The 21,300-nt window shown below is 39.1% G+C and overlaps 1 protein-coding gene across 6 annotated transcripts in view; it reads left to right on the top strand.

Moving 5' to 3' along the window:
* The first annotated feature begins 281 nt into the window (after nucleotides 1-281).
* The window catches only part of LOC102306461 (A-kinase anchor protein 13), a 125,045-nt gene continuing 104,026 nt past the window's right edge, over nucleotides 282-21,300 (top strand). For 4 of the 6 annotated variants that reach the window (XM_042218107.1, XM_042218104.1, XM_042218099.1 and 1 more), the window contains exon 1: nucleotides 283-712. The gene's annotated coding sequence lies outside the window, so the exon portion shown is untranslated. Of the gene's footprint in view, nucleotides 713-2,637; nucleotides 8,281-21,300 lie in introns of those variants that run through there. The other 2 variants (XM_042218109.1, XM_042218095.1) reach the window with 2 other exon arrangements.

Raw genomic sequence — 21,300 nt, 5'->3', positions numbered from 1 at the left:
ATATGTTTTATTTTCATAGCTATCACAATTTCAACTTTATTCTCAAAATAAAAATGAAAAGTCCTTCTCATATATTCCTTTCTTATTTATGACACAGACTTTCACGTAGTTTTCATTTTCAAGTTTTCCGAAGTAACTTTGAATGTGTTTTCATTCAGTGATCTAGTTATTAGTTCGGTGGTATGCGGTCCATGACGCCTTGGTCCTAGTAGCGTGCAGGGTTCGTGTTCCTTTATTGTGAAAAGCACAGACGGGATGTTAATCTGATCTTTCCAGCTTCCTCCGTTTTTTCATTTCGACTCTGGGGACCGACCACGATACTTTTTCACAAACCCGGACAGTGACCGTTTCACAATATTAGTTCCCTCTCGAAGTAATTTTTGGGAAATCACTAAAGTTACTCAAACCCCCCTCACGAGTTTACACTGACTTCCTCTTGTCTGAAAGTCTGCTCCATGAAAAACAAACCACTGAGCTTTTAATAGTCCTCGTGCTGACTCCTCCCCATTGAGTTGTCCTGGGAAACACTAACAACTCTGAGAAAGTCAGTCTTGTTCCTTGAAGAGAACACTTTTGGTTTGAAAACCTGATCGCTGCGCAACTTTTCACTCTTTTTGAACATCCAAATACTGCGAGTTCACCAACAGGAGGATTATTATGTGTTCAGAACATTCCTTTTCATCTTCTTCACGCTGAGCTTCAAGTGCTGAAGGTAAGAGGACTCCTTTATGTAAACCCGTTATCAGCTGTACTATGAATGGAGCCCGGCGTGGCTTTGTACGTATCGGGGTTGTTTTACATTGAAAGAAGTTGTTAAATGGCTGCTGGGTGGGTTTATTAACATGTTGCTTGGTAGCCATGACATCTTCACTTAGAGCCTGTGGGGCCAAAAGCTAGAGCTTCTCACGTTTCTGCTAGCTTTAAAACGACGAAGACCAACATAGACGTGTAAAATGATACTGTTCAAAAGAAGCTAAAGTTTAGGAGGTAAAGAAGAAATGCTTGTGACTTATGCAAGTACGCTTATATCACCACTCCGAAAGCTCTCATACTAGCATTAAATGTTGTGCTCATTAGATAATAGTATTTAGGATTGTATTATTTAAGGAGCCCTATTATTCTTTATATGTTAATTCTACTAAAGTAGCTTTGCATGATTTCAACTAACCCTTATCTTATACTAGGCCCCTCATTTCCACCACCCAGCTCGCTGACCTTCTTTTACCATGATTTCAGGCTGTTTTGTGCTTTGTGCAGTGTATAACCCCCACCAAGAGAATTTTAAACCAAATGTTCCTGGTGTTTGGGCTTGGTTAAAAAAGTCTTCAAGTGTATGTAGTTTAAATAGATCAAGTCATAAAATAGTCAAAGAGTAACTTTGCATGATTCAGAGTTCAAAGTAATCATTATTTATTTCATACTTGGCCTCAGTGTAGCTCTTTGGTTCCTGCGTTGCCAGAAAAGAAGCTGTTTTCCCTTCTTCTACAAGTTTTTTGTAGAAGAACTTGTAGAAGAAGTCTAAAAGCAAACAGAAAGTCTAAAAGCAGGTGGGTGGGTCTGCTACCTGCTTGAGTTATTTAAAAAATTAAGATATATCTCTCATCTCTTGCATCTGAGATGAATATTTTAAAAAGATCCCTTCTTGTTGACATGATACAGTTTTAAGGGTAGAAAAACTGTCAGAAATCAGGCATTTAAAGCTTTTTATTGGCACATAGAGATTACTTGAATATACGTGCAATGTTTAAAATAAACATCCACCAATGTGCCACACTAATGCCACACAACATGGTGGTAAGCACTGTCGCCTCATAGAAGAAGGTTCTGAGTTTGTATCCACCATCTAGTGACCGTCTTCTCCTCATGGGTTCTCTTTGGGTACTCTGGCTTCTTCCGACAGTCCAAAAACCTGGTAGTGATGTTAGTTCAATTGGTGATTCTAAACTGCCAAAAGGTGTGAATGTGAATAAAAATGGTTGTCTGTATCTCTATTTTAGTACAGTGACATAATGGCAACCTGTCCAAGGTGTACCCTGGCTCTTGCCCTTTTTGCAGCTTGGCTAAGTAGCATAGATAGATTGATTGAAAGTAGTTATTAAATTTAAATGGTTATTTGATATGTGGCAATAAGAAAATCTATCTATCTATCTATCTATCTATCTATCTATCTATCTATCTATCTATCTATCTATCTATCTATCTATCTATCTATCTATCTGTGTGTGTGTGTGTGTGTGTGTGTGCGGGAATGATGGGAAATGATGTCATTACATAGTTTGTTTAGCATAGCATATTCTCCATTGTTTACAATAATCTCAGCACTGTCGTAAAAAAGGAAGGTGAGTGTGAGTAACCATTCTCTGGTTCAAAGTACCATAGAGGAGAACAACCTGATTGCTTCGAGCTGATAGGAGGCCAGTCGTAAGCACCTGGATGAATGTGTGCCATGAAAATTAAGGTAGCTCTGGTAAGGTGTATCTATGTGCAAATGTAAAAAGAATCCGAAATGGATACATCCTCAACAGTGATGTCATAGTTGGTTCTCAAAAAAAGGCCTGGAATTTAATTTAATAATTAGCTATATTTACATATATATATGTCATTCTGAGAGAAATAAAATTGATTTGTATGATTACTTATTTTCAAATGATTGACCTTTACCACTCTTAAGGATTTAATGAGGAACACTCAGATTACCCAGTTGTTATCAGAGTTTTTTATCGGCTCAAAGTTGGTCTTTTGAAGTGATTACACCTATTTTGGCTGTTTATTAAATTAAATGATCAAAATTTATATAAAATTATGTTAATTATTAAATTAATAAAATGATCTATAACCAAAAATAAATCAACTGGTTTCATTTAAAAAAAATTGTCGGATCTTTGGCACTATTTTTCTTTTGTTTTTGTATGAAGCCGAAACCCTGGTAACTGTCAATAATTATACTGACTCTGCCTCTAATAACCCCCCACAAGCACAAAAACAAATTAAAGTCATTGTTGGGTTGGGCAGATACTTAAAATCTTTCCGGGTTATTTTTTTCCTCATTAAGGAAGCCTACTTCCAAGAGCTGATTTTACTTCCTGGTTTGTTGGGAAGGTCTGCACACATGTAAGCAAAAGCAGTGGCCTACTAATTCACTTACACCCGCTTGACCTCACCCATTTGAACATGTTCAAAGGGCGAGGCACCAAGGCATGGCTGTTTTCTGGGTTCCCATGTTGTAACACACCCATAGCTTCGCTCTGAAGTCACAACACAAGCCTCATCTTCTTCACTTCCTGGTTAATTTGAGTTTATCCCACTTGCCTGGGTACAAGCAGTGAAGCCGATCAGTGGCTTGTTTAAAGAGAATCTTCTTATTCTCTTAAAAAGAGTCGGGTGCTAAATGTTTTACATTTTTACAGTGTCTTTGAGGATTATCTCTGGCCTCAACATCAACACTAATCTGACAAGTGATTCTACGCTTTCTTAATACTCACGCTATCACCCAGTCTATAATAATGTTGGAACCTTGGATTCCACACTAGTGTTTCATCTTTAAATAAGCCCTAGTAATGGCAAGAGTAAAAGTGAGAACAGGTGACACTGCTCACATTTGTTGTCACTCCCTCATGACCCTGGTAATCTGACTTGTTTACAGAGATTTCCTGCTGTCATTGTTGACTTGGTAGAACTGGCTCTGTTATCTATCAAGCAGCCCACTCATCTATTTTGTATCGCTCCATGCATGCCTTTGACTGTGCAATTGTCCTGTAAAAATGAGTCGGCGCCAATGAATGTAGGCCAAGTATCCATCATCCCCATATTATATTCTTTGACCAAGACAGAAAGAAGGAAATGGACCTGTTGCCACTTCCTTCTTGAAACCTCTTACACAGTGGGTGTGTCACATTTGCAGTAACACTTCACCTAGTTGATATGAACTTTTATGTTGCAAAAGGAAATTTCCAAGTTGATAAATATGAAGCAGATATATTGTAGAGATGTGAGATTGCATCAGATGACAATGGATGGATGTGAGATTGCAGTGCCTTAATTATTAGTACTTTGACAGCGAGTACAGAATAGCTTTATAAAGACTTCGAATCAGCCCTGCAAACTCACCTAGTTCATTAACTTAACACTTCTATACTTCAAATGTGCTTTGTACTTGTGTGATGTGTCAATGTGTTTGAATAATGTCAAACTGTTTTCTCAGTGTTTGAGCAGTTGCTTATCCTGTCAGAGTGTTGGTCAAAGAAGTTTTCAGTTGCAGTAGTTCAAAATCATCCAAATTTTCACGACTGTTTGTGAATTTAATGGGAACCTGTTCATTTTCACCTTCCATATTGGTCTTTTTGAGGACACTCCTAGATAAGCTTTGTATGTTTTGCCATTTAAAATAATCCTTATTTCACTAATATTGGGCCTTGGTGTGGCCTCAGTTCTTCCACTGTATGAAGTAAGCAATTGCGGCCTCTCTCCCTTTAAACTAGCTTTGAACAGCAGGTCAGTTTAGCTTTGTGCACACATCCAGAGCTTTTTGACTGAAATGACTGGTAAGGATATTTGCTCTCATACATATTTGCTGTCATACAACTTTAAGAGTGGGGAAAAAAACTATCTGAAACGTTGAGTGGAGTATGAAGCCTGAGCTTTTGGTGCAGAGATTACTTTGACAAACAGTTTCTTTATTATTTGAAACTTTGGGCATATTTTTAATGGGCATCTATAAATTTAAGAGAAAGCATAATAAGTCTCATTTAATATTTTACAAACATGTTTTTTTTTTACTTTCCTTTGAAGTTTTAGATGTGAAGATCAGCGTGAAATTCAAACCACTAACTTGAGATTTGCAAACCAGAATGAAATGTTAATATCGTGATTTTGTTAGAGTGGCACTTACTGGATATGTCGTCTTTTAAAAATGGTCTCAAACCATGTATTATATCCATCTTCAGATGATGGTATTAACAAACATGACAGAAAGTGAGCGCAACAGTAAACCGAGCTGCAGCTGAGCACTTTCACCAGTACACATCATTCCATGTTTTTTTTCCATAAGACACAAGCTATCAGGAGAGGACTGTGCAACTTTTCCACTAAACAAAAGCTTATTACTCTGCTCTCTGCAGCTTTCCCTGCAAAATTCAGGTTTATTTCTTAGGACGTCCTAGTTAGCGATATATGTTTAGCTCCGTTATGAGAGACAAATGAAAGAGGAGTTGGCCTCCCATTTTGAGTACTGTAAATTTCCATGAGGATCCTGCTGGCTCCAAGCAGAACCCCGTCAATTTCTCATCTTTACAAACCCCCTAATTTAATGATGATGGAGGATACGCACAGTGTGGGCCTTGTAATTATGCTGTATTTGCTATAGAATGGAAGCATTAGAGGAAGTCTTACAGGTACTAGTTCATCATGTAGTGCTGTCTCAGGGATAAGTTTTGGTATGCCTGGGAGGGCGACTGCTGAATTCCCCACTGATATTCACAATAAAGCCTTGACTTAGTTTTTGTTAAGGCTGGAATCGCTGGAATCCTCTCAGCACGCCAAACAGCAGCCGCACTCATTGTTCCAAAACAGCAGCTATTTCCACAGCTTGTCCAAACTTTGTGCCCTGGAGCAGAGTTTATTTTCTTCTGGAAATTATTGAGAACGCTTTGATGTTAATTGTTAATGTGCCTATGTTGATATCAAAATTTGACATCATGAAAAGTACCAGCTTTGTGACAAAATGCTAACTTTGATTTCTTAATGTTTGCTTATGATGAATTATTTACAACCCTCTCTCTGTTACCAACATGTGCAGCAGGATTTTATAATCCTGTAAACAAGTATAACCGTAGCAGTTTCTCCATTTGCATGCATTCTGCTAAACCCTCTGTTATTTACTTGTGTTTGATCAGATTAGCTCTTTTTAATGACACAGATGTCAGATAATTTAAATCACCTTGGGAATTGGTTAGAATAGCCTTTTATTAAAAACCTAATAATAAATATAACTCTGGGAATTTCTTTATTGAACAGAAATAAGCCTTTTTGTGCCAACACAACGGGAAGACAAACAGAACAAACAGAAGACAACATACAAAAACTGGATTGCCTAGATGGATGAGGAACAGCTTGAATATTTACTAGCGGATTTAAAGGCATCTGGAGGAGGTCTTGTGTTTACATAGTGAAATCTGATTTCAGTATGCAGGTGATGTTTGGGAGCCGTACTTGAGAAACAAAGGTGTGCGAGATCGTCAAAAGGTTATGATGATCCTCAACTTCTGCTAATTTACTTGATTTACTTAAACTAGGTAACAGATTATAAAGCCTGCCAGGATACAAACCAACTAACATCACTGTTAGTTGACTTCTGACCAGAAGTCGAGATATATGTCTACAACACTTCTTTCTGAATGTTGGTCCACTGCTTTTTTCTACCTCACAGTTAACATGTAGAAGGATAAATTGCAGCAGTTTTCTTTATTTATAAGGTGTTACATGTGTTTTATTCTGAAAGTTCTGTCGCTGCTAAACCAGTCCTGTGTCGTGTCTCCTTTGTGCTACTGTCGCACTGGAGAAAACGGTAGTTGAAGAATGAGGCACGACCAAAATTATTGACCGTGTTCAATAAACTTGTGATCTTGTTTCTTTTGAAGTACTTGATTCGAAAATAGGGAACAGGTCTGCGACCGCTCACGCTCAGTCGCCGTCTTCAAAGGGATTTTGGTGCATCTAGATGGAGGTAAAGTGGCAATAAGACGAAGTCTTAGTCAGCTATTGATTTGCAATTGAAAGGGATCAAATTGGCAATTACATGCAATCTGTTGGTTGTAATATGGTGATAAATGATGAATATGTGAAAATTGGAAGTCTGACATGGAAATTCACATGTACTACATAGACTTACATAAGTTTGAAAACATAAATTTGCTTGGCAAACGTGCGTTTATATAGGAACGTAACCAGAATGCAGTCATTCTCGTCTCAAGCAGGTTGCCATCGTATGACTGACTAGCTAATTGGCAGATTAGCTAATTCAGTGTTGTTGCACAGTCCTGTCATCCTTCTGTAAGTGGACTTGAGTTTTAGGGCCAGTCCAATCAGAGCTGGTTCATGTGTCCTTCAAGCAGCTGAACAATGAATGTTTTGTGAAAATTCTATTATTTTGTTTGTTTTTTAGTCAGTTAGCACTAAATTGCAGATACATTTCAATCGTACAGTTTATTGATGCAGGTTGCTAACCTAGCTCACTAGCATTAGCTAATAACTAGGAACGCCACCCTCTTGTCTAAGTTTGGTTTCTTGTAGTTTAATAACCAAATTCAGGTGCTGAGAAAAAATAGAAGAGGTCACGGTGGCTGCCTCCAACTTTTATACAGTCCATAGTTTCTGTAGATGGATCTGGATGATACTGAGGTTTTCACACAAAAACCTGGCCAGCATACAAGGAGGGGGAAAAAGATGGAACGGTGTGGGGGTAGATGGTGTCTGTACCTAGAAAATAAAAATACCCTGTAGCTGAATTGGGCTGCAGCTAATGATTATTTTTGTTTTTGAATATGTTGTGACTTAAATAGTTATATTTTGTAAAAATGTAAAATCTGTTCAACAGTGAAAGCTCCCCCCCAAATTTTCTGTAATTTTTTTTAAATGATTGAAAAACTAAATATTCTTATATGTGAGAACCTGGGACCAATTGACTTGTTTTGAACCAAACTTAGCAGATAAATCAAGTCATAAACCATTTTTCTGATGAATGCACACTTGATTTATAAATGTGACTGCAGGACTTTTAATGTACCAAGCCACTGTTGCCATTGATTACTTCTGATTACTTTTCCACCAGATGAAATCAGTTACAGTGTGTTTACTATCTATTCTTTTCTGGTTCAATATCAGGATTTACATTAATATATAAAAATCATCACAACATTTAAGTGATCTGAATTCCCAAACATGTTGCCATAAGTAGAACCTGTGTATCTGCACATGCTCAAAACTGCAGCATTGCTAAAAAAAAGAGTACACTTGCAGTTATGCCACTGCAGTTGCGGCATACACCTGACCTGTAGTCTGTTGGCTCCGCCTGTGCCCTGTGACATCAGGGCTTTGATCAGCCTACTGTCTGTGTTAGCACAAAGCCATATTTAGCTCAGTGTAATCAGTGTGGTGAGAGCTTGCATGCCTACTGAGAATACCTGCCTAGTATAAACACACCTGCTCTCTCTGATGGACTTAAAATTAATTTAATGATCACCTGAAGGAGTCTGCTCACAGCCGGTGTCGTCAAATAAACTGTGGGTAAGGTTTCCATTGATGCCTTCATGTGCGTCTTAGTTGGCTGAGACAAAAGCTTTGAAAGTTGATTCTCAGTGTGATGTGACAGAATTATAAGAGCAATTCAACAAGCAGCTTTTATGTTGTAGGCGGTGATGACGACTAAATAAAAGCATTGCCATGTGTGAAGCGGCACACTGAATTTGCAGGTTGTCTTTCTCGTGTTTGTTTTGATGCAATTCCCTGGGGCAAAGTCTGTGATGCACCTAGCAATGTCTGCCTCACTGATAATGTGTTCAATAACAACTAATATGACCGCTGTTAAAGTTGTAATTGGGCTCTCCTCATGGGAATTTACATATTTATCTCAACACACACGTTTCCTTGAAAGACATTTTTAAAGCTGCAAATTAATACATTCTATAGGGCATCATTAAACTGGTAGGAATACTGTGAAAGATGTGCTTTGAGACAGAATATGGAAGCTTCACTTCTTTATTTTCCTAAATCTTCCTGTAATTGGTGAAAACAGGGTTCTGACGGCTTTCTCATTCATATTATTGTTCTAAATTTTTTACTCTTCAGTTTCTTTTTTAGTTGTCTCCTGTTTGATCACATGGCAGGCATGATCCGTTTTGGGGTGGATGTCATTTATTTCTCATAATGCAACTTAAAAGTGTCTTGTGTAGAAACTTGCATGCCCCACTGGGAATTCAGTTCCCCAAACAAACTGCAGTAGCTGTAGATTCCTATTTTAAAACCATTTCTAAAGAAGTGGTGAAAAGGTTGACAGCTACTTGTTATCTGAATTGTGGAACTCACCGAAATGATCCAAGAGAGGTCAGGAGTGTAAACACACACAAACACATGCATATTTGGGAGCAATTTAGAGGGTCTGATTGACAGAACTTGCATGTCTTAACTTGACTGAGAGAGTACCAAACCTTAGGTTCAGGCTAATGCTGTCTGTCTAATGCTAACACTAACCAAAAAGCTGCTGTGCTATCAAAGAATTAAGTATTTACATTTCACATGTAACTTTGGTACTTTATGTAGCAGTTACCTAACAATGTGCATCAGTCTCGCTGTAGACGTAATATTAATCTGATCATGCCTGCTGTGAAGCTGGGGTTAGCGTTGCTCAGGATTCTCTTGGCTAAACCTCTTACCTCCCAAATGAGACTAACCAGCACTTTCCTTTTCTAAAACTTTGCTGTCTCCCCATCTTTCTGTGTGCTTTTTGCCCTCTGTTTTGTACTCCGTACTAGTTCGTTTTGTAACTAACACTGTGGTCCCATGAAATGTCAGATGATCATTTTGAGAGATTTTGAGCAATGCTCACCCACCCATTGCCTGCCAGTGAATGGATTGTGCATTTGGAATCCTGCTGAATTTATTGCATAAAAGCTTTCTTGTTCATTTTCAACAGATTTTTTTCATGTAGTCCTGAGAGAATTTAAACTTCCTAATAAATATAAATCATCTAGGTGTCAGGGAAGAATCAAATAGACAGATTTTCCATCGTGTGGAAACAGAAGGGAAGGGATGGCTTTAAACCTAAGGAGGAGAGTTGGTGAAGGTCTGGGCCCTGATTACAGGCTGGCCCCCAGTGTGCCTCACAATAAGATAATGCTATCTGGGCTCACAGGTATTTGGTTTCAGTGGAGAGGGTAATAACTGTCACCACGCACTGAGGAGACCTTTCATACCCCGGCCTTGTGTTGTCAGCCAGCATTTGTGTGCTGTCTCTGCACAGAGGCAGCTTTTGTGAGGCAGGGTGAGGTCGCGTCACCACCGCGGTCTCATATCTGTTCATAGAGACAATAGCCCGGTTTGATTAAATCAAACAGCCGTGACTACCTAAGTGGTAGTCAACATGGTGTGTCGAAGTAACTGTGGTGGGGTTGTTGAGGAGGTGACGTTGCCCTGACTAATTTAGCAGTGCTTCAGAGGAGCAGGGCTGATAGTGAACCGTAAAAAGAACCAGACAAGGGTGCAGCTTAAAGCAGGTGCTCTCTCTCAGCAATGGTCATGTTGTAGCAGTAGGTGAGTAACTAGCGGTTAACCAGGGAGAGAGAATGTGAGAGGTTAAACAAACCTCTGGGTTAAACATCAAACCCAGCTGAGCCATACGGCGCTTTAATCCTCCTCCAGTGTGGCACAGCTCTATTCATGCAGCAAACTCTCAACGGGCCCAAATGTTCCAGTGAATTCTTCATGAATTTGACTGATATCATCGTCTAGAGTTTTAGAGGCCTTGTGAGTCAGATATTGTTCATGTTTGGAATGAAACATTTATTTGGACAAACTGCTTGAACTCCTTCATCCTTAAAAGGCCTAGTATTTAAACAGCAACTTTAACATGTAAACTCTGATTCAATATTCATTCAGAGCACGTTCATTTCTAAGTCTTAACAAAGCGTTTGACGTGGGGATCAAGGACATTTAATGCCTGTGTTTCGTGAGACTTTAAAACCAGTCTGAAAGCTGTCTCCCTGGCACTCTTGTATGCCATTTGGTGGAGGCTTTCTTTCAAAGCCTCTTACTGTACCTTGAGGCCTTACACTAAAGCAAGCGTGACTTGAGCTGTGAACCTGTAAACTTTCTCCTAGTGTCAGTGATCTTAGTTTGCCTCGCAAAAATCCCAAGTATCACATACCTGAACCGATGACTTGGTGGTGCTAGTTTCAGTCATTATGCAAATGTACTGTTTATAAGATTGGGGAAACCTGCATTCAGCTGAGAACGAAGAAGTCACTTGGATGAGTGACGAAACGTTTCTCCCACTGAAAACGCTACGTCCAGATGAACAGAATCAACTTTTGGGATTTACTTTCCTGAATGATTGAGCATGCATCGAGACAAAATCCCAAGTAGATGCTTTTAGATGGTTTCTGTGTATATATATGTATATATATATGTGTGTGTGTGTGTGTGTGTGTGTGTGTGTGTGTGTGTGTGTGTGTGTGTGTGTGTGTGTGTGTGTTTTTAAAGCAAAAAACACCAAAAGGGCAGAAAGGATAAAGTATCCAGGCCAGGTTGTCCTCATCTCCTTTGTATTATAGGTGAGGCACAAACTCATTTTTTCCCCTCCCTGAGACTTTTCTATGTTGTCATCATGGAACCTGGGTGTTGGGTGACACCTCAGGTCTATATTGGGCTTCTGTCCCTCTTTAGAGTACCTCCATGTCCTTGATGGCAGCTCCCTCTGCACAGCCATATTCAAAAAGCTGTGTGAAGAAGCAGCCGCAGGTAACTATTGCCCCTTTAACAAGGATCCTCATTGACATTCTTCAAGTTAATTAATGGCCAATGGGAGGTTTTTGGCCTAGAAAGGCTGCTGTATGAAGCTTTAAGGCTATTAAATGCTAATGCAAAGGTATACATGTCTGTCATGTCCAGTGGTCTGACCTGTTTTCTGCACCAGAGTGTGCATGTTGGTGTTTTGGGATTAGTATCCAGAAAAGGTTTGTTGTGTCTTTTGCATTTTGTAACATCACAGGTATACAGACTCAGGAAGAGGCCAATACAACCAAATTTGATCTGCTTAATGACATTTGTTAAACGAGGCAGCATTTGCTAAATATTTCGAAATAAGTGGTTTTAAGAGGCAAACCGCTTCTCTTCAAGCCTGCTGGCTTTGATGATGCTTTAAATGTTGACCATAATTCTTTAAAAGTCACTACAATTAAAAACATTAATAAAATCTCATACAAACTTTTTTCGTTTTTTGTCCAGTGAATACAGCAGCACTGTAAACATGTTCTGAACTTTGTCTAATTCAATTTTATGAATAAGATTATAGGTCATTAAACTGAGGTGGGATAATAACTCTATAAATGATGAGCAGTGCTTCTCTGAGAATGGGCACCTAGATCATACTTGTGGGGTGGGGCTAGGTCAACGCCTTAGGATAATCCATGAAACCATAATGTCTTTATTTCCTGAAGCGTTTTGTTTTTGAAATGCTCTGCCAGTGTTGATACAGCCTTTGGCCGATATATTCTTGTAGTCCTACAGGAATTCTCAGAGAGAGATGGAAAAGATTGTATTTATGATTGCATTTAGCTCTACTTTTGACCCGCACATTTCAGAAGGTGCAACTTTAATTTCAAAGATAAACTGTCTCTGTTTCTGGTTTTTTGCTTCACTTTCATTTCCTGTTGGCAACTAGTTGGTGAGTTTTTGTAGACAACTTAGCCTTACATGCAAACTGCAGGTAACCATAGTGATCTGCTAGTCATAAAAGTAATTGCTAAGAGATTGTTGGTGTAGCACTGTCAGTAATCATTCAGTCAGCGAGGAATACATATTTTTGCCTAGTGGGGTCATCAACATTCCCTAGGCCTGTGTCAATGGGCTTTTACATGTTTCTACATGTTCATCCAATCAATAGTAATCTCAGGCATTTTGAAACAACCAAAAAAAATCCTTTAAAAATCTTGAAATATAAAGATTAAAAATGTAAAGGTTGCACATACATGCATGCTTGTTTCTACTTTGATCCAGGACCAACTAAAGCACAATAAAAAGTAGCATGTTATAATTTCTTCCACATATTCTTTTCTATTCACTACCCTAGCTGACCACTGCATTATGTAGACATGTCTACAAAGCTCTGCACAGCACCTGTGGACTACCAACATAATGCCACTCCAGGTTAAAGTACAGAGTAAAACCAAGAGAAATAAAAAAGATAACAGCTTGATTATTTCACAACTTTGCACCTTGGGTTTGTGTAGTTCTACTCTTTGTTATTCCAGGTTTTTGAACATGTGTCAGAATGCATCTCAATAACTAGACACTATAACAACTTCCTTCTCTGTCGGAAGCTCTTCTGGGATACTGAGTCATGATTGTTTGAGCCAGATGTAGTTGATGTGACGATGCAGGGCGGGATGTCCAAAGATGACATTAAAATTAAACTAGTCATTTTGTGATATTTACCTTCTTTGGCTACATTTTTCCTCAGGGAGAATCACTTGTATGGCAGCCCCGTAAGAATGAGGCTCTTTAATCAGCTAATAAACAGTCATTATGTGTCTTGTGCACATGGCTATGTTGGGGAATCCTCAGCTGATTATCAGGAAGGGTGTTGGAGACGGTCCGATTAATGAGTTGGGAAGCTAATCCTGTTCATCCTCCCATTCACTCTGCAGTCACATGGCTATTATGGCTTATTTTGATAGCCATGGGATCAGCGGAAGCCATAACAGGTCCATTCAGCACCCCTGACTCGTCACATCGCTGCCTCGATAACAGCTTTCAGGGGCCTTTGTCTCTTGATTCATTGGTCCATTTGTGACGGCTGTGCACTTGAACGTGGCTCATGCCCTGCCTCTGTGCAGCCTTTCAGCTACAGAGGGGAAAAAAAATCTGTTTTAGTAGCAATTCAAAGGCAGTTTCTGCTGTAAAAGAGACTCTTAAGCAGCTTGGCCAAAGGCTGGCTGCACCCAGTGCTTTAGGTGGAGTTAATGGGTTGTGTCATCTCTATAAGCAGGTGTCGGGTGGCCATAGGGCAGGCTTAGGGGATGTCATTTCTCAAGGTTCTTCTGTTACCAGAGAAAGGGTTTGCTTTATACACTATTTTTTCACAGAGTTTTCTTTCACTGAATATTTTCTTTTTCTTTTGTGGTATGATTTGGTGCAGTTTTGGGTCAACAATTTTTTCTCAATATCTGATTGCACAGGCAAAATAAAGTTTTGTTTAGGCTCATTTCTGTCTAAATGAAGCAAAGCTCTAACGTAATATTTACTCCTGCTTAGTTTCACACTTGGAAATGACACAGTTGTTCTTGTTGTTTTTTTAATCTACCGGTAATTAAAACAACATCAAGCAGTATTTGTTTTGTCAGGTTTTAGCATTATTAAGGATGAAATCTGTATGTGCACTCTGTAACTTGACCCAGAACTCCAGGTATTATTCACAGCAGCATACTGTCTTGCTGCAGTAAATTGCCTGGAACTTGTTTACCTCTCAGCAGCCCTATGCGATGCAGAAATCAATGCATTCAGTGTGAACCTTTTTGTAATTTCCTGCACCAGAAATGACCCACAGATGTAGCTATTTAAGAAGTCCCCTGTGTTCTCTCTCTGAATGACTGTTGCTGGCCAAGAGGAACTGTTAGACCAAATGAACTGTCACACCCACTATATTGTATGACCACGAGGTCAGCAGAAGAAAGCAGATCAATGGCAATCTGATGAACTGATACCAGACATGCATTCAGTAATATTTTTATACTTTATTACATTTAATCAAGCGACTCCCTATCCTCCCTGTGAAAGGGCTTCCTGGGGTCATAAATACATAGAGAATTGTTAGTTCATTGTTTTGGTTTGATTTACTGTTATTGTCTGAATCCCACCTCTATTAAGAACCCTGGAAAAAAAAGGAGCGAGTGGACAAAGCTCAGAGAAACCTGATTGTTCCTGGACCTGTAGCACAAAATGTCAAATAAGAGCCAAAGTAAACTGGTGCTAGATAAAGGTGCAAATATTTTCTCAGGAGTTTGTCAAGATACCAAACAATTGTGATAAGGTGAATAAAGAATATTGCCTGTGCAGATGATGTAATCTGAAATTTGTATCACAGTTTTTCCTTTGCATCAATGCTGTATTCTGTTATGGTATTTAAACCTTAAATGGATACCTCACTCTGAACACATTTTAAAAATAATTTAGATCTCACTCTTTTGTGTTTTCTTTGTGAAAAGAAACTAAACCATGAGGAAAACCTACAGGTTTTCTGATGCAAACACCTGCAGTTTGCATCAGAGTAAGCAAACTGCAGGTGTCAAAATGCAATAAGGCTCCAGGTCTGTCGGTGAGGATAGTGGTCCCTGTGTTTGTGAGAGGCAGCCAATCAGGAAGAAGCTGTCTTAAGGCGAAAGGAGCTAAAACAGCTTGTTTCAGTGGATGGTCATCTGCATGTCATCTGGCATACCAGAAACACATAAGCCATACAATGGATATTAACTCTAATCTAGTATTTCTTCAATGTGGTGTTTTTACTCTACCTTAAGCAAAAACTGGGTACTTTTTGTACTTAAAGTTCTGAGTTTAGCTACGACTTTGAATATAGTAACTAACCAGTGGAGTGTAGCCTGTGTGCTAAATGCAGGTTGTTACCATCTGTGAGTTCTGTAAGCCCCTGACAGGCTGTGCTTCCATCAACCTGTTCAGAATTTGTTTAATCTTTCCTCTTGATGTTTTGTTTTGAGATATAAATACAGGCAAACTGACCCACTGTTTATAACCATTAGTTTTGAGGCCCAGCCTTCACTGTTCTTCAGGACCGATCACGTTATCCAAAAGTCCTTAAAAGGTGAACGCTTTTGTTAATAAAGGTAATCAGTGGGAGGGACAGTCATTTAACAGTTTATTTAAAACCTAAGTGTGTGTGTGCGTGCCTGAGTGTGTGTGTTTCTCAAAGTAATGACAGTATTGTAAATCTGTTATGGCAGAGTATGACATCAGCATATCTCCCACCTTTGGTCTGGTGACATGTAACTTATTTCTTGGAAATTATTTACAAACATGCTAACAGACAAGTATTGGTTAGTTGCATTAACTAGTGGGTTTGTGTTTCTGTGTGTGTGCTGCCTGTTAGTCATGAAGCTGAAGTTAGTTGCCATGACAAGATGAAAAATCACCCAAGAGGAAGTTCTGGAGGTCTGGTGTAATATTAAAGGCCCCTCCATGAACTCTAGGCAGACGGTGGAGCAATTACATCCTGAGATGATGCAGTAGATCTTTGTCAATTTCCTTTTATTTGGCGTGCACAGCTCTACATTATATCAGGAATAAAGAACTCAAAAACAGAAGTGACCAGAGTATGGAATGAGGTGGATGGCCATATCACCACCCAGCGTATAGCTTGGCTTTTTTTTCAAAAGGGAAATGGCCAAAGTGCATTTAGATAGTGTGTTTCAAGTGTGCTTAACTTTTGTACTCCGATTACTCACTTGTTTTATTTTCTCTCTTAACTAAATATTTGTAAGCTTGAATTGTTTTACTAGTTTACGGCTGCTTAATGCACTCTCGCTCTAAACAGACGAACGGCCACTTATTCTGTTTGTTGTTGAGATCTGTAGATGTTAAAGATTGATTTAAAACAAAACAAGAGCCTAACAAGAGCTTTTTCTTGGAAAAGAACATTTACCATAACTGGCTGGCAAAATCAGGGTGTCACAAGGACTTTTGGCCCCCTTAATGAATTTGAAGAAGTGAGCAAAATAAGCTGCTGTGTGCAGCTGCCAGGTGGGAAGGCGTCGCAAATGTAAAGCATGGCACAGCTGATAAAGGGCACAAAAAACCTGCATTTGGATGAGTAAGTGTTATCATCTCTGTCCTCAATAGTGAAAAATGTGAATGTAGCACAGCCTCTGCTTCCAACCAGATATTGTTGTGTTGTGCACTGAGTTAAGTCAGCGGTCACTTAGATATCACATTAGCAAAATAACAAGGACCCACTGGCTGCAAAAGTCAATAAAGCTGTCAGTCTGCCCTGTTGAAACGTCCTTGAGTAAAGGCTCCTACCCATGTCTTGCCTGGAGTAGTTATAAAAAGAGCACTAGGAGACGACAAATGTTCCAAATATCAAAATATAAAAGAAGCAGTGGGACTGTTGAGGACATTACGTGAGAGTCTTATCAGTCAAAGTTGTGCATGTGGTGAGTGAGGAAGCTGGTCTCTGGCCCAGTGCACTTAAGGCAAGCGGATTAGGCTCCAGAGTATTATTAGAGCTACTGATTATCCCCTTACCTGATCTGCCTAATTCTAGTTCAAGGCTATTTATTTAGCAGAAAAAGTGGAAAAAAGTTTGGTTTGGGCTACAGAAAGTGAATTGGTCTCGCTGCACTTGAGCACTCTGTTGAGTCCAGCAGTTCTCTGCTGAACTCATTAGGTCTTGGCCTTTTTTGACGCTGCCTCCCCCGCTGTGAGGTTCATGTGATTAATGCACTGCTGACCACTGCAGGCCAGCAGCAAGGACTTGTTTTAGTGCCAGAGAACAGCAAACAAAAGAGAAAATTTTCTCTGCAAATAACCAAGGAGAGTGGTCTCAAAAGTGACCAGTCCCTTGACTCATTGATGAATACAAGCAGCCTGATATCTCCACAAGAAAGTTCAACACAAAGGTTTCAAATCCATTCATCCTCAAGTCTAAAGCTGTTATGCATTTGTTTGGATGTAATTACACACCCACCGCCTCTGACCTTGTGCCCAGAGAAAGGCTTTGAGGCCTGCATCCTCGAGTGGGAGTGAGGAATCAAATGTGAACATAAGCTGATAAATCCTGCTAACTGATCATACAAATCCTTGTAAAACAACTAAAAGTCAAAATATATTGGTGGTTTACTTTTCTTGCTTTATTTTTTTTTTTAGTGAGGGACTAATCAGTGATAAGAGGAGGCAGGAACCCACGTGTGATCCAGTGTGTGTCTGTTCTGTACTCTTAATCTCCCACCGAGTATTGGGACAACCGCCAGAGCCAAGCTTAACTGCCACCTTGTCCACAGCAATGTTCTGAAGAGCTGCTGTACATGCTTCCTGTTCCAGTATCCAGACTATTTCAGTTAGCAAGCATCACTAGGATAGAGTAGTCCCAGTGGCAGTTTGCTAGCATTTTCCAAAGTACTACAAAATATGTTTAGGTTTAATGTTCTAGCTACGAGGGTCTTTTCTGCATAAAGTAATTTTTGACACCCCAAAGAGATTTTAACCAAATAAATAAATAAATAACCAGTACTGGAATTAAGTTATTTTTTAGCCTGTTTTATAAATTGGGATTTTATTTAATCAGACATATATATATTACACATGTATTCCCTGTAGCCCGTGTTCTCTATTAATAATGAATGTCTGTACTGTGCAAAAGGAGGGCCTAAGGAAGGAAAGGGTCTTACACATTAATATAATTCTTTTCTTTTTTTTCAGATATATAATATTCTAATGTTTTGGGAAATAAAGTGTTTATTCCATATTGCATTTTGTTGGCTTTTTCAAAAGTAAGCAATGTCAATGTAACAAATTTGTCAATAATTAATTTTCAGTATGATTTTCTGGATATGTATTTGTCTGACACAGACTTAAAGGATTTTATAAAAGGGTAATAAACAAAACCCACTAAGCTTACATGTCGTAATCTCCATTATTTAATTATCTTCTGTCCCTTTTGAACTGTGCGGAAAGCTCTGGAGCTGTGACTGATACATTATCAATTCATTAAGTTGTTATGGCTGACATGTTAGAAAATATTTGCTTATTTATACAACCAGTGAGCATGGAGGAGTAAAGGCATTCATGTGAAGTTGAGTTTCTGGCTACCTGATGAATCATTTGTTTGGTATTTGTCAATACCCTAGGGAAATATCAGGCTTTTTAAAAGCTAAAGGCCTCGATTATATGTTTACACGAGCTCACACCTACCTTTGTCTGGGCAGGCAGCGTATAGTTCTTCCTCAGAGCAGTTTCTCATTTGGACTAAATTACTCTATAAAGTGAAAGATGTCGCTTGTACTGATGAACCCTCAGAGGATAATTACCAGCTGCAGCAAGGAGGCGTTTTCAGTGCGTGCCTATCTCATCTGCTGCTTCTGCCCTTTCTGGCTCTCCCACAGCGGCATGCTGGCTGCTGTCCTCCTCCTCATGTTAGCTATAGATATCTTTTTCTGACCCTCATTTGCTTTAGCTGCCACATCAGTGCTGGCTGAAGCATGGAAATACTGAAATAAATAATTTAAGTGGTAAGCTATCACACTGGTTGGACTTTTGGATATTCTCCTGGACACTTTATGGACTCTGTTTAGTTAAAAACTCTGGTTCAGACTATGTCTGGATCTCAGTAAGCCCTGAGCATCTGAGTTAAATAACTTTAGCAATATTTGATTGCAGGTCTAGTTATTAACAGTTAATAACAGAGTGCTAATCTCCTCAAACCATATCCGACCTGACTGCTTTGCTCCTTATTTGACACACTTGACTGTAGATTATTGAAGGTAATATGGTTATGGAAGTGAATTCGGTTTTAGTTTTTAATGCCCACCCACCCACGCACTTTCTTTCTTTCTTTCTGGGCATAAACATGTTAATAACTTATTTGAGGAGTAAGAGCATTGTCAGACTTTGATGTACCAGTTTTGAACAAACTTGTGTCTTTTATGATGATGTCACCTGTCGCTATGTGGAGAAAGACCAATAATAATCCTTCCTTCAGTGCATGGTAATTAGGGCTGAACGATTATGGAAAATAATCTAATTGCGATTTTTTGCCCCAATATTGCGATGCGTGCGATATGCGATTATTTTTTAAGGTCTTTGTCTTCTGTATTATTAAACAAAGACAAGCAATACATCATATAGTATGGCCAATACTATATTACATTAATTTTAAACTGTTCTTTCCTGGAAGACAGACCTCTGTTATGATGACATGAGGTGATGCATGAATTGATGACTGACATTTTTATTTAACTTCTTCAATCACAACAGTATATTTGAACATACACAATAGTTTATTTTTAGCTTACAAACATCTGAGCATAAAGTGCTGACAAGGAACCCTGGTGTAAACATTAAAATGAAAGTCAGTACAATGTGCAGATTGCAGAAATATACATAAAAAAAATCAGTGGCTTTACCACACTCAGTTTTTCGACATCTGTGAACTACTAGACAGTCATTCAATTAAAAAATAATATTAAATAAATAAAACTAATAAATAAAAAATACACACATCTTACTGATCTCTGCAGTCAGTAACATTACACATAAAGTGCAAACATAATAGCAATTGTATAAACACACACACAAACACGCCTTTAAAATTAAAGGCGTGAAATTGGACGGTCTAGCCTGACTAGTTCTGATTAGCGTCACCGCTGTCTCGGTGGAGTTTAATAAACTCGGCCGTCTGCTTCTTGCTATCTAAAATATAACCAGACACTGGTGTAAATTCTCGACTGTCTCATACTTCTGTTTAATAAGTTTTCTGTTTGACGTTTAGTCAGCTGTGTGAAAACCAAGGAGGAACCCACCCGGGGGATTAATAAAGTTTTATTTTATCTAATCTAATAACTTTAATCTCAGCCAAACCGATTTACTCACGAACAAACAAAACACTGAAAAAAGCCCAACAATAACATTTTTAGGTTGTCTAAGTGACTTATATATTACGTTTAACCCGAGCAGCGAAACTCCGCGGTGATCTGAAAATGATGTGCCGGGAGTTGTGCCGTTCTCGGCCGCATCAGTAACCCTCGAGCTCCCGGCTAGCTGTCGAGCTGGTGGGTAGCAGACGCCTCTGAAAACGTCGAAGCACTTTTGCAAATATGGGATATCTTGATAAACCGAGCAGATATTTGATGTTTACACAACTACTTTCTCGCCTGAAAATATGTTAAAAGTTTATTTTGTGACCCAGAAAGATTAGTATGAGTAATTTTAAAACTTAGTAGCGGCCGCCATTGCTGGAAACTGGAGTTTGGCTGGGCCGCGCTATGAATTCTGGGATATGGTAGTAATTTGGACAGCCTTCGGCGCGTCGCTGTGACGTAATCGGTCTACAAATGCGGCCTCAGGAGGATGCAGCCCATGAATTTGGACATGTCCAGAGTATAATCGCAGCCTTTGCGGTTAGAAAATTGCACTTGATCATGTCGCGATATTATCGCAAATGCGATATATCGTTCAGCCCTAATGGTAATACATTCAGATTGTGTGCACTACAAAGAAGGACTATTTACAGAAAGTCAATGTGTCAGTCTGTATTTGTGTATGTGTGTGTGAGAGTAGGTCAAGAAGAAGCTGAGCAAAATTGTTTCCTTGGATGCAGCTCAGCACTGGAATAAAACCGTACCCTTTTAAATAGTAAGGAGATCAAAAAATCAATACATGGCAGTCGAGGTTGCTGCCACAAATAATTTAGTGTATGGATAACACTGACCTGGTCGCCACATATATTTAGGCATTTGTTAATATACGTAGGCAGCCTGCACGAGTAAAAAGTGAAGCAAAACAGAGCTAAACACAAAGTCAATTTTA

The sequence above is a fragment of the Haplochromis burtoni genome, unplaced genomic scaffold, assembly GCF_018398535.1.
Source record: "Haplochromis burtoni strain Fernald_Lab_line unplaced genomic scaffold, NCSU_Asbu1 Contig_2, whole genome shotgun sequence".
Classification (NCBI taxonomy): Eukaryota; Metazoa; Chordata; class Actinopteri; order Cichliformes; family Cichlidae; genus Haplochromis; species Haplochromis burtoni.
Note: the sequence above shows the minus strand (reverse complement) of the source record. Positions and strands in the feature narration are given on the sequence as shown.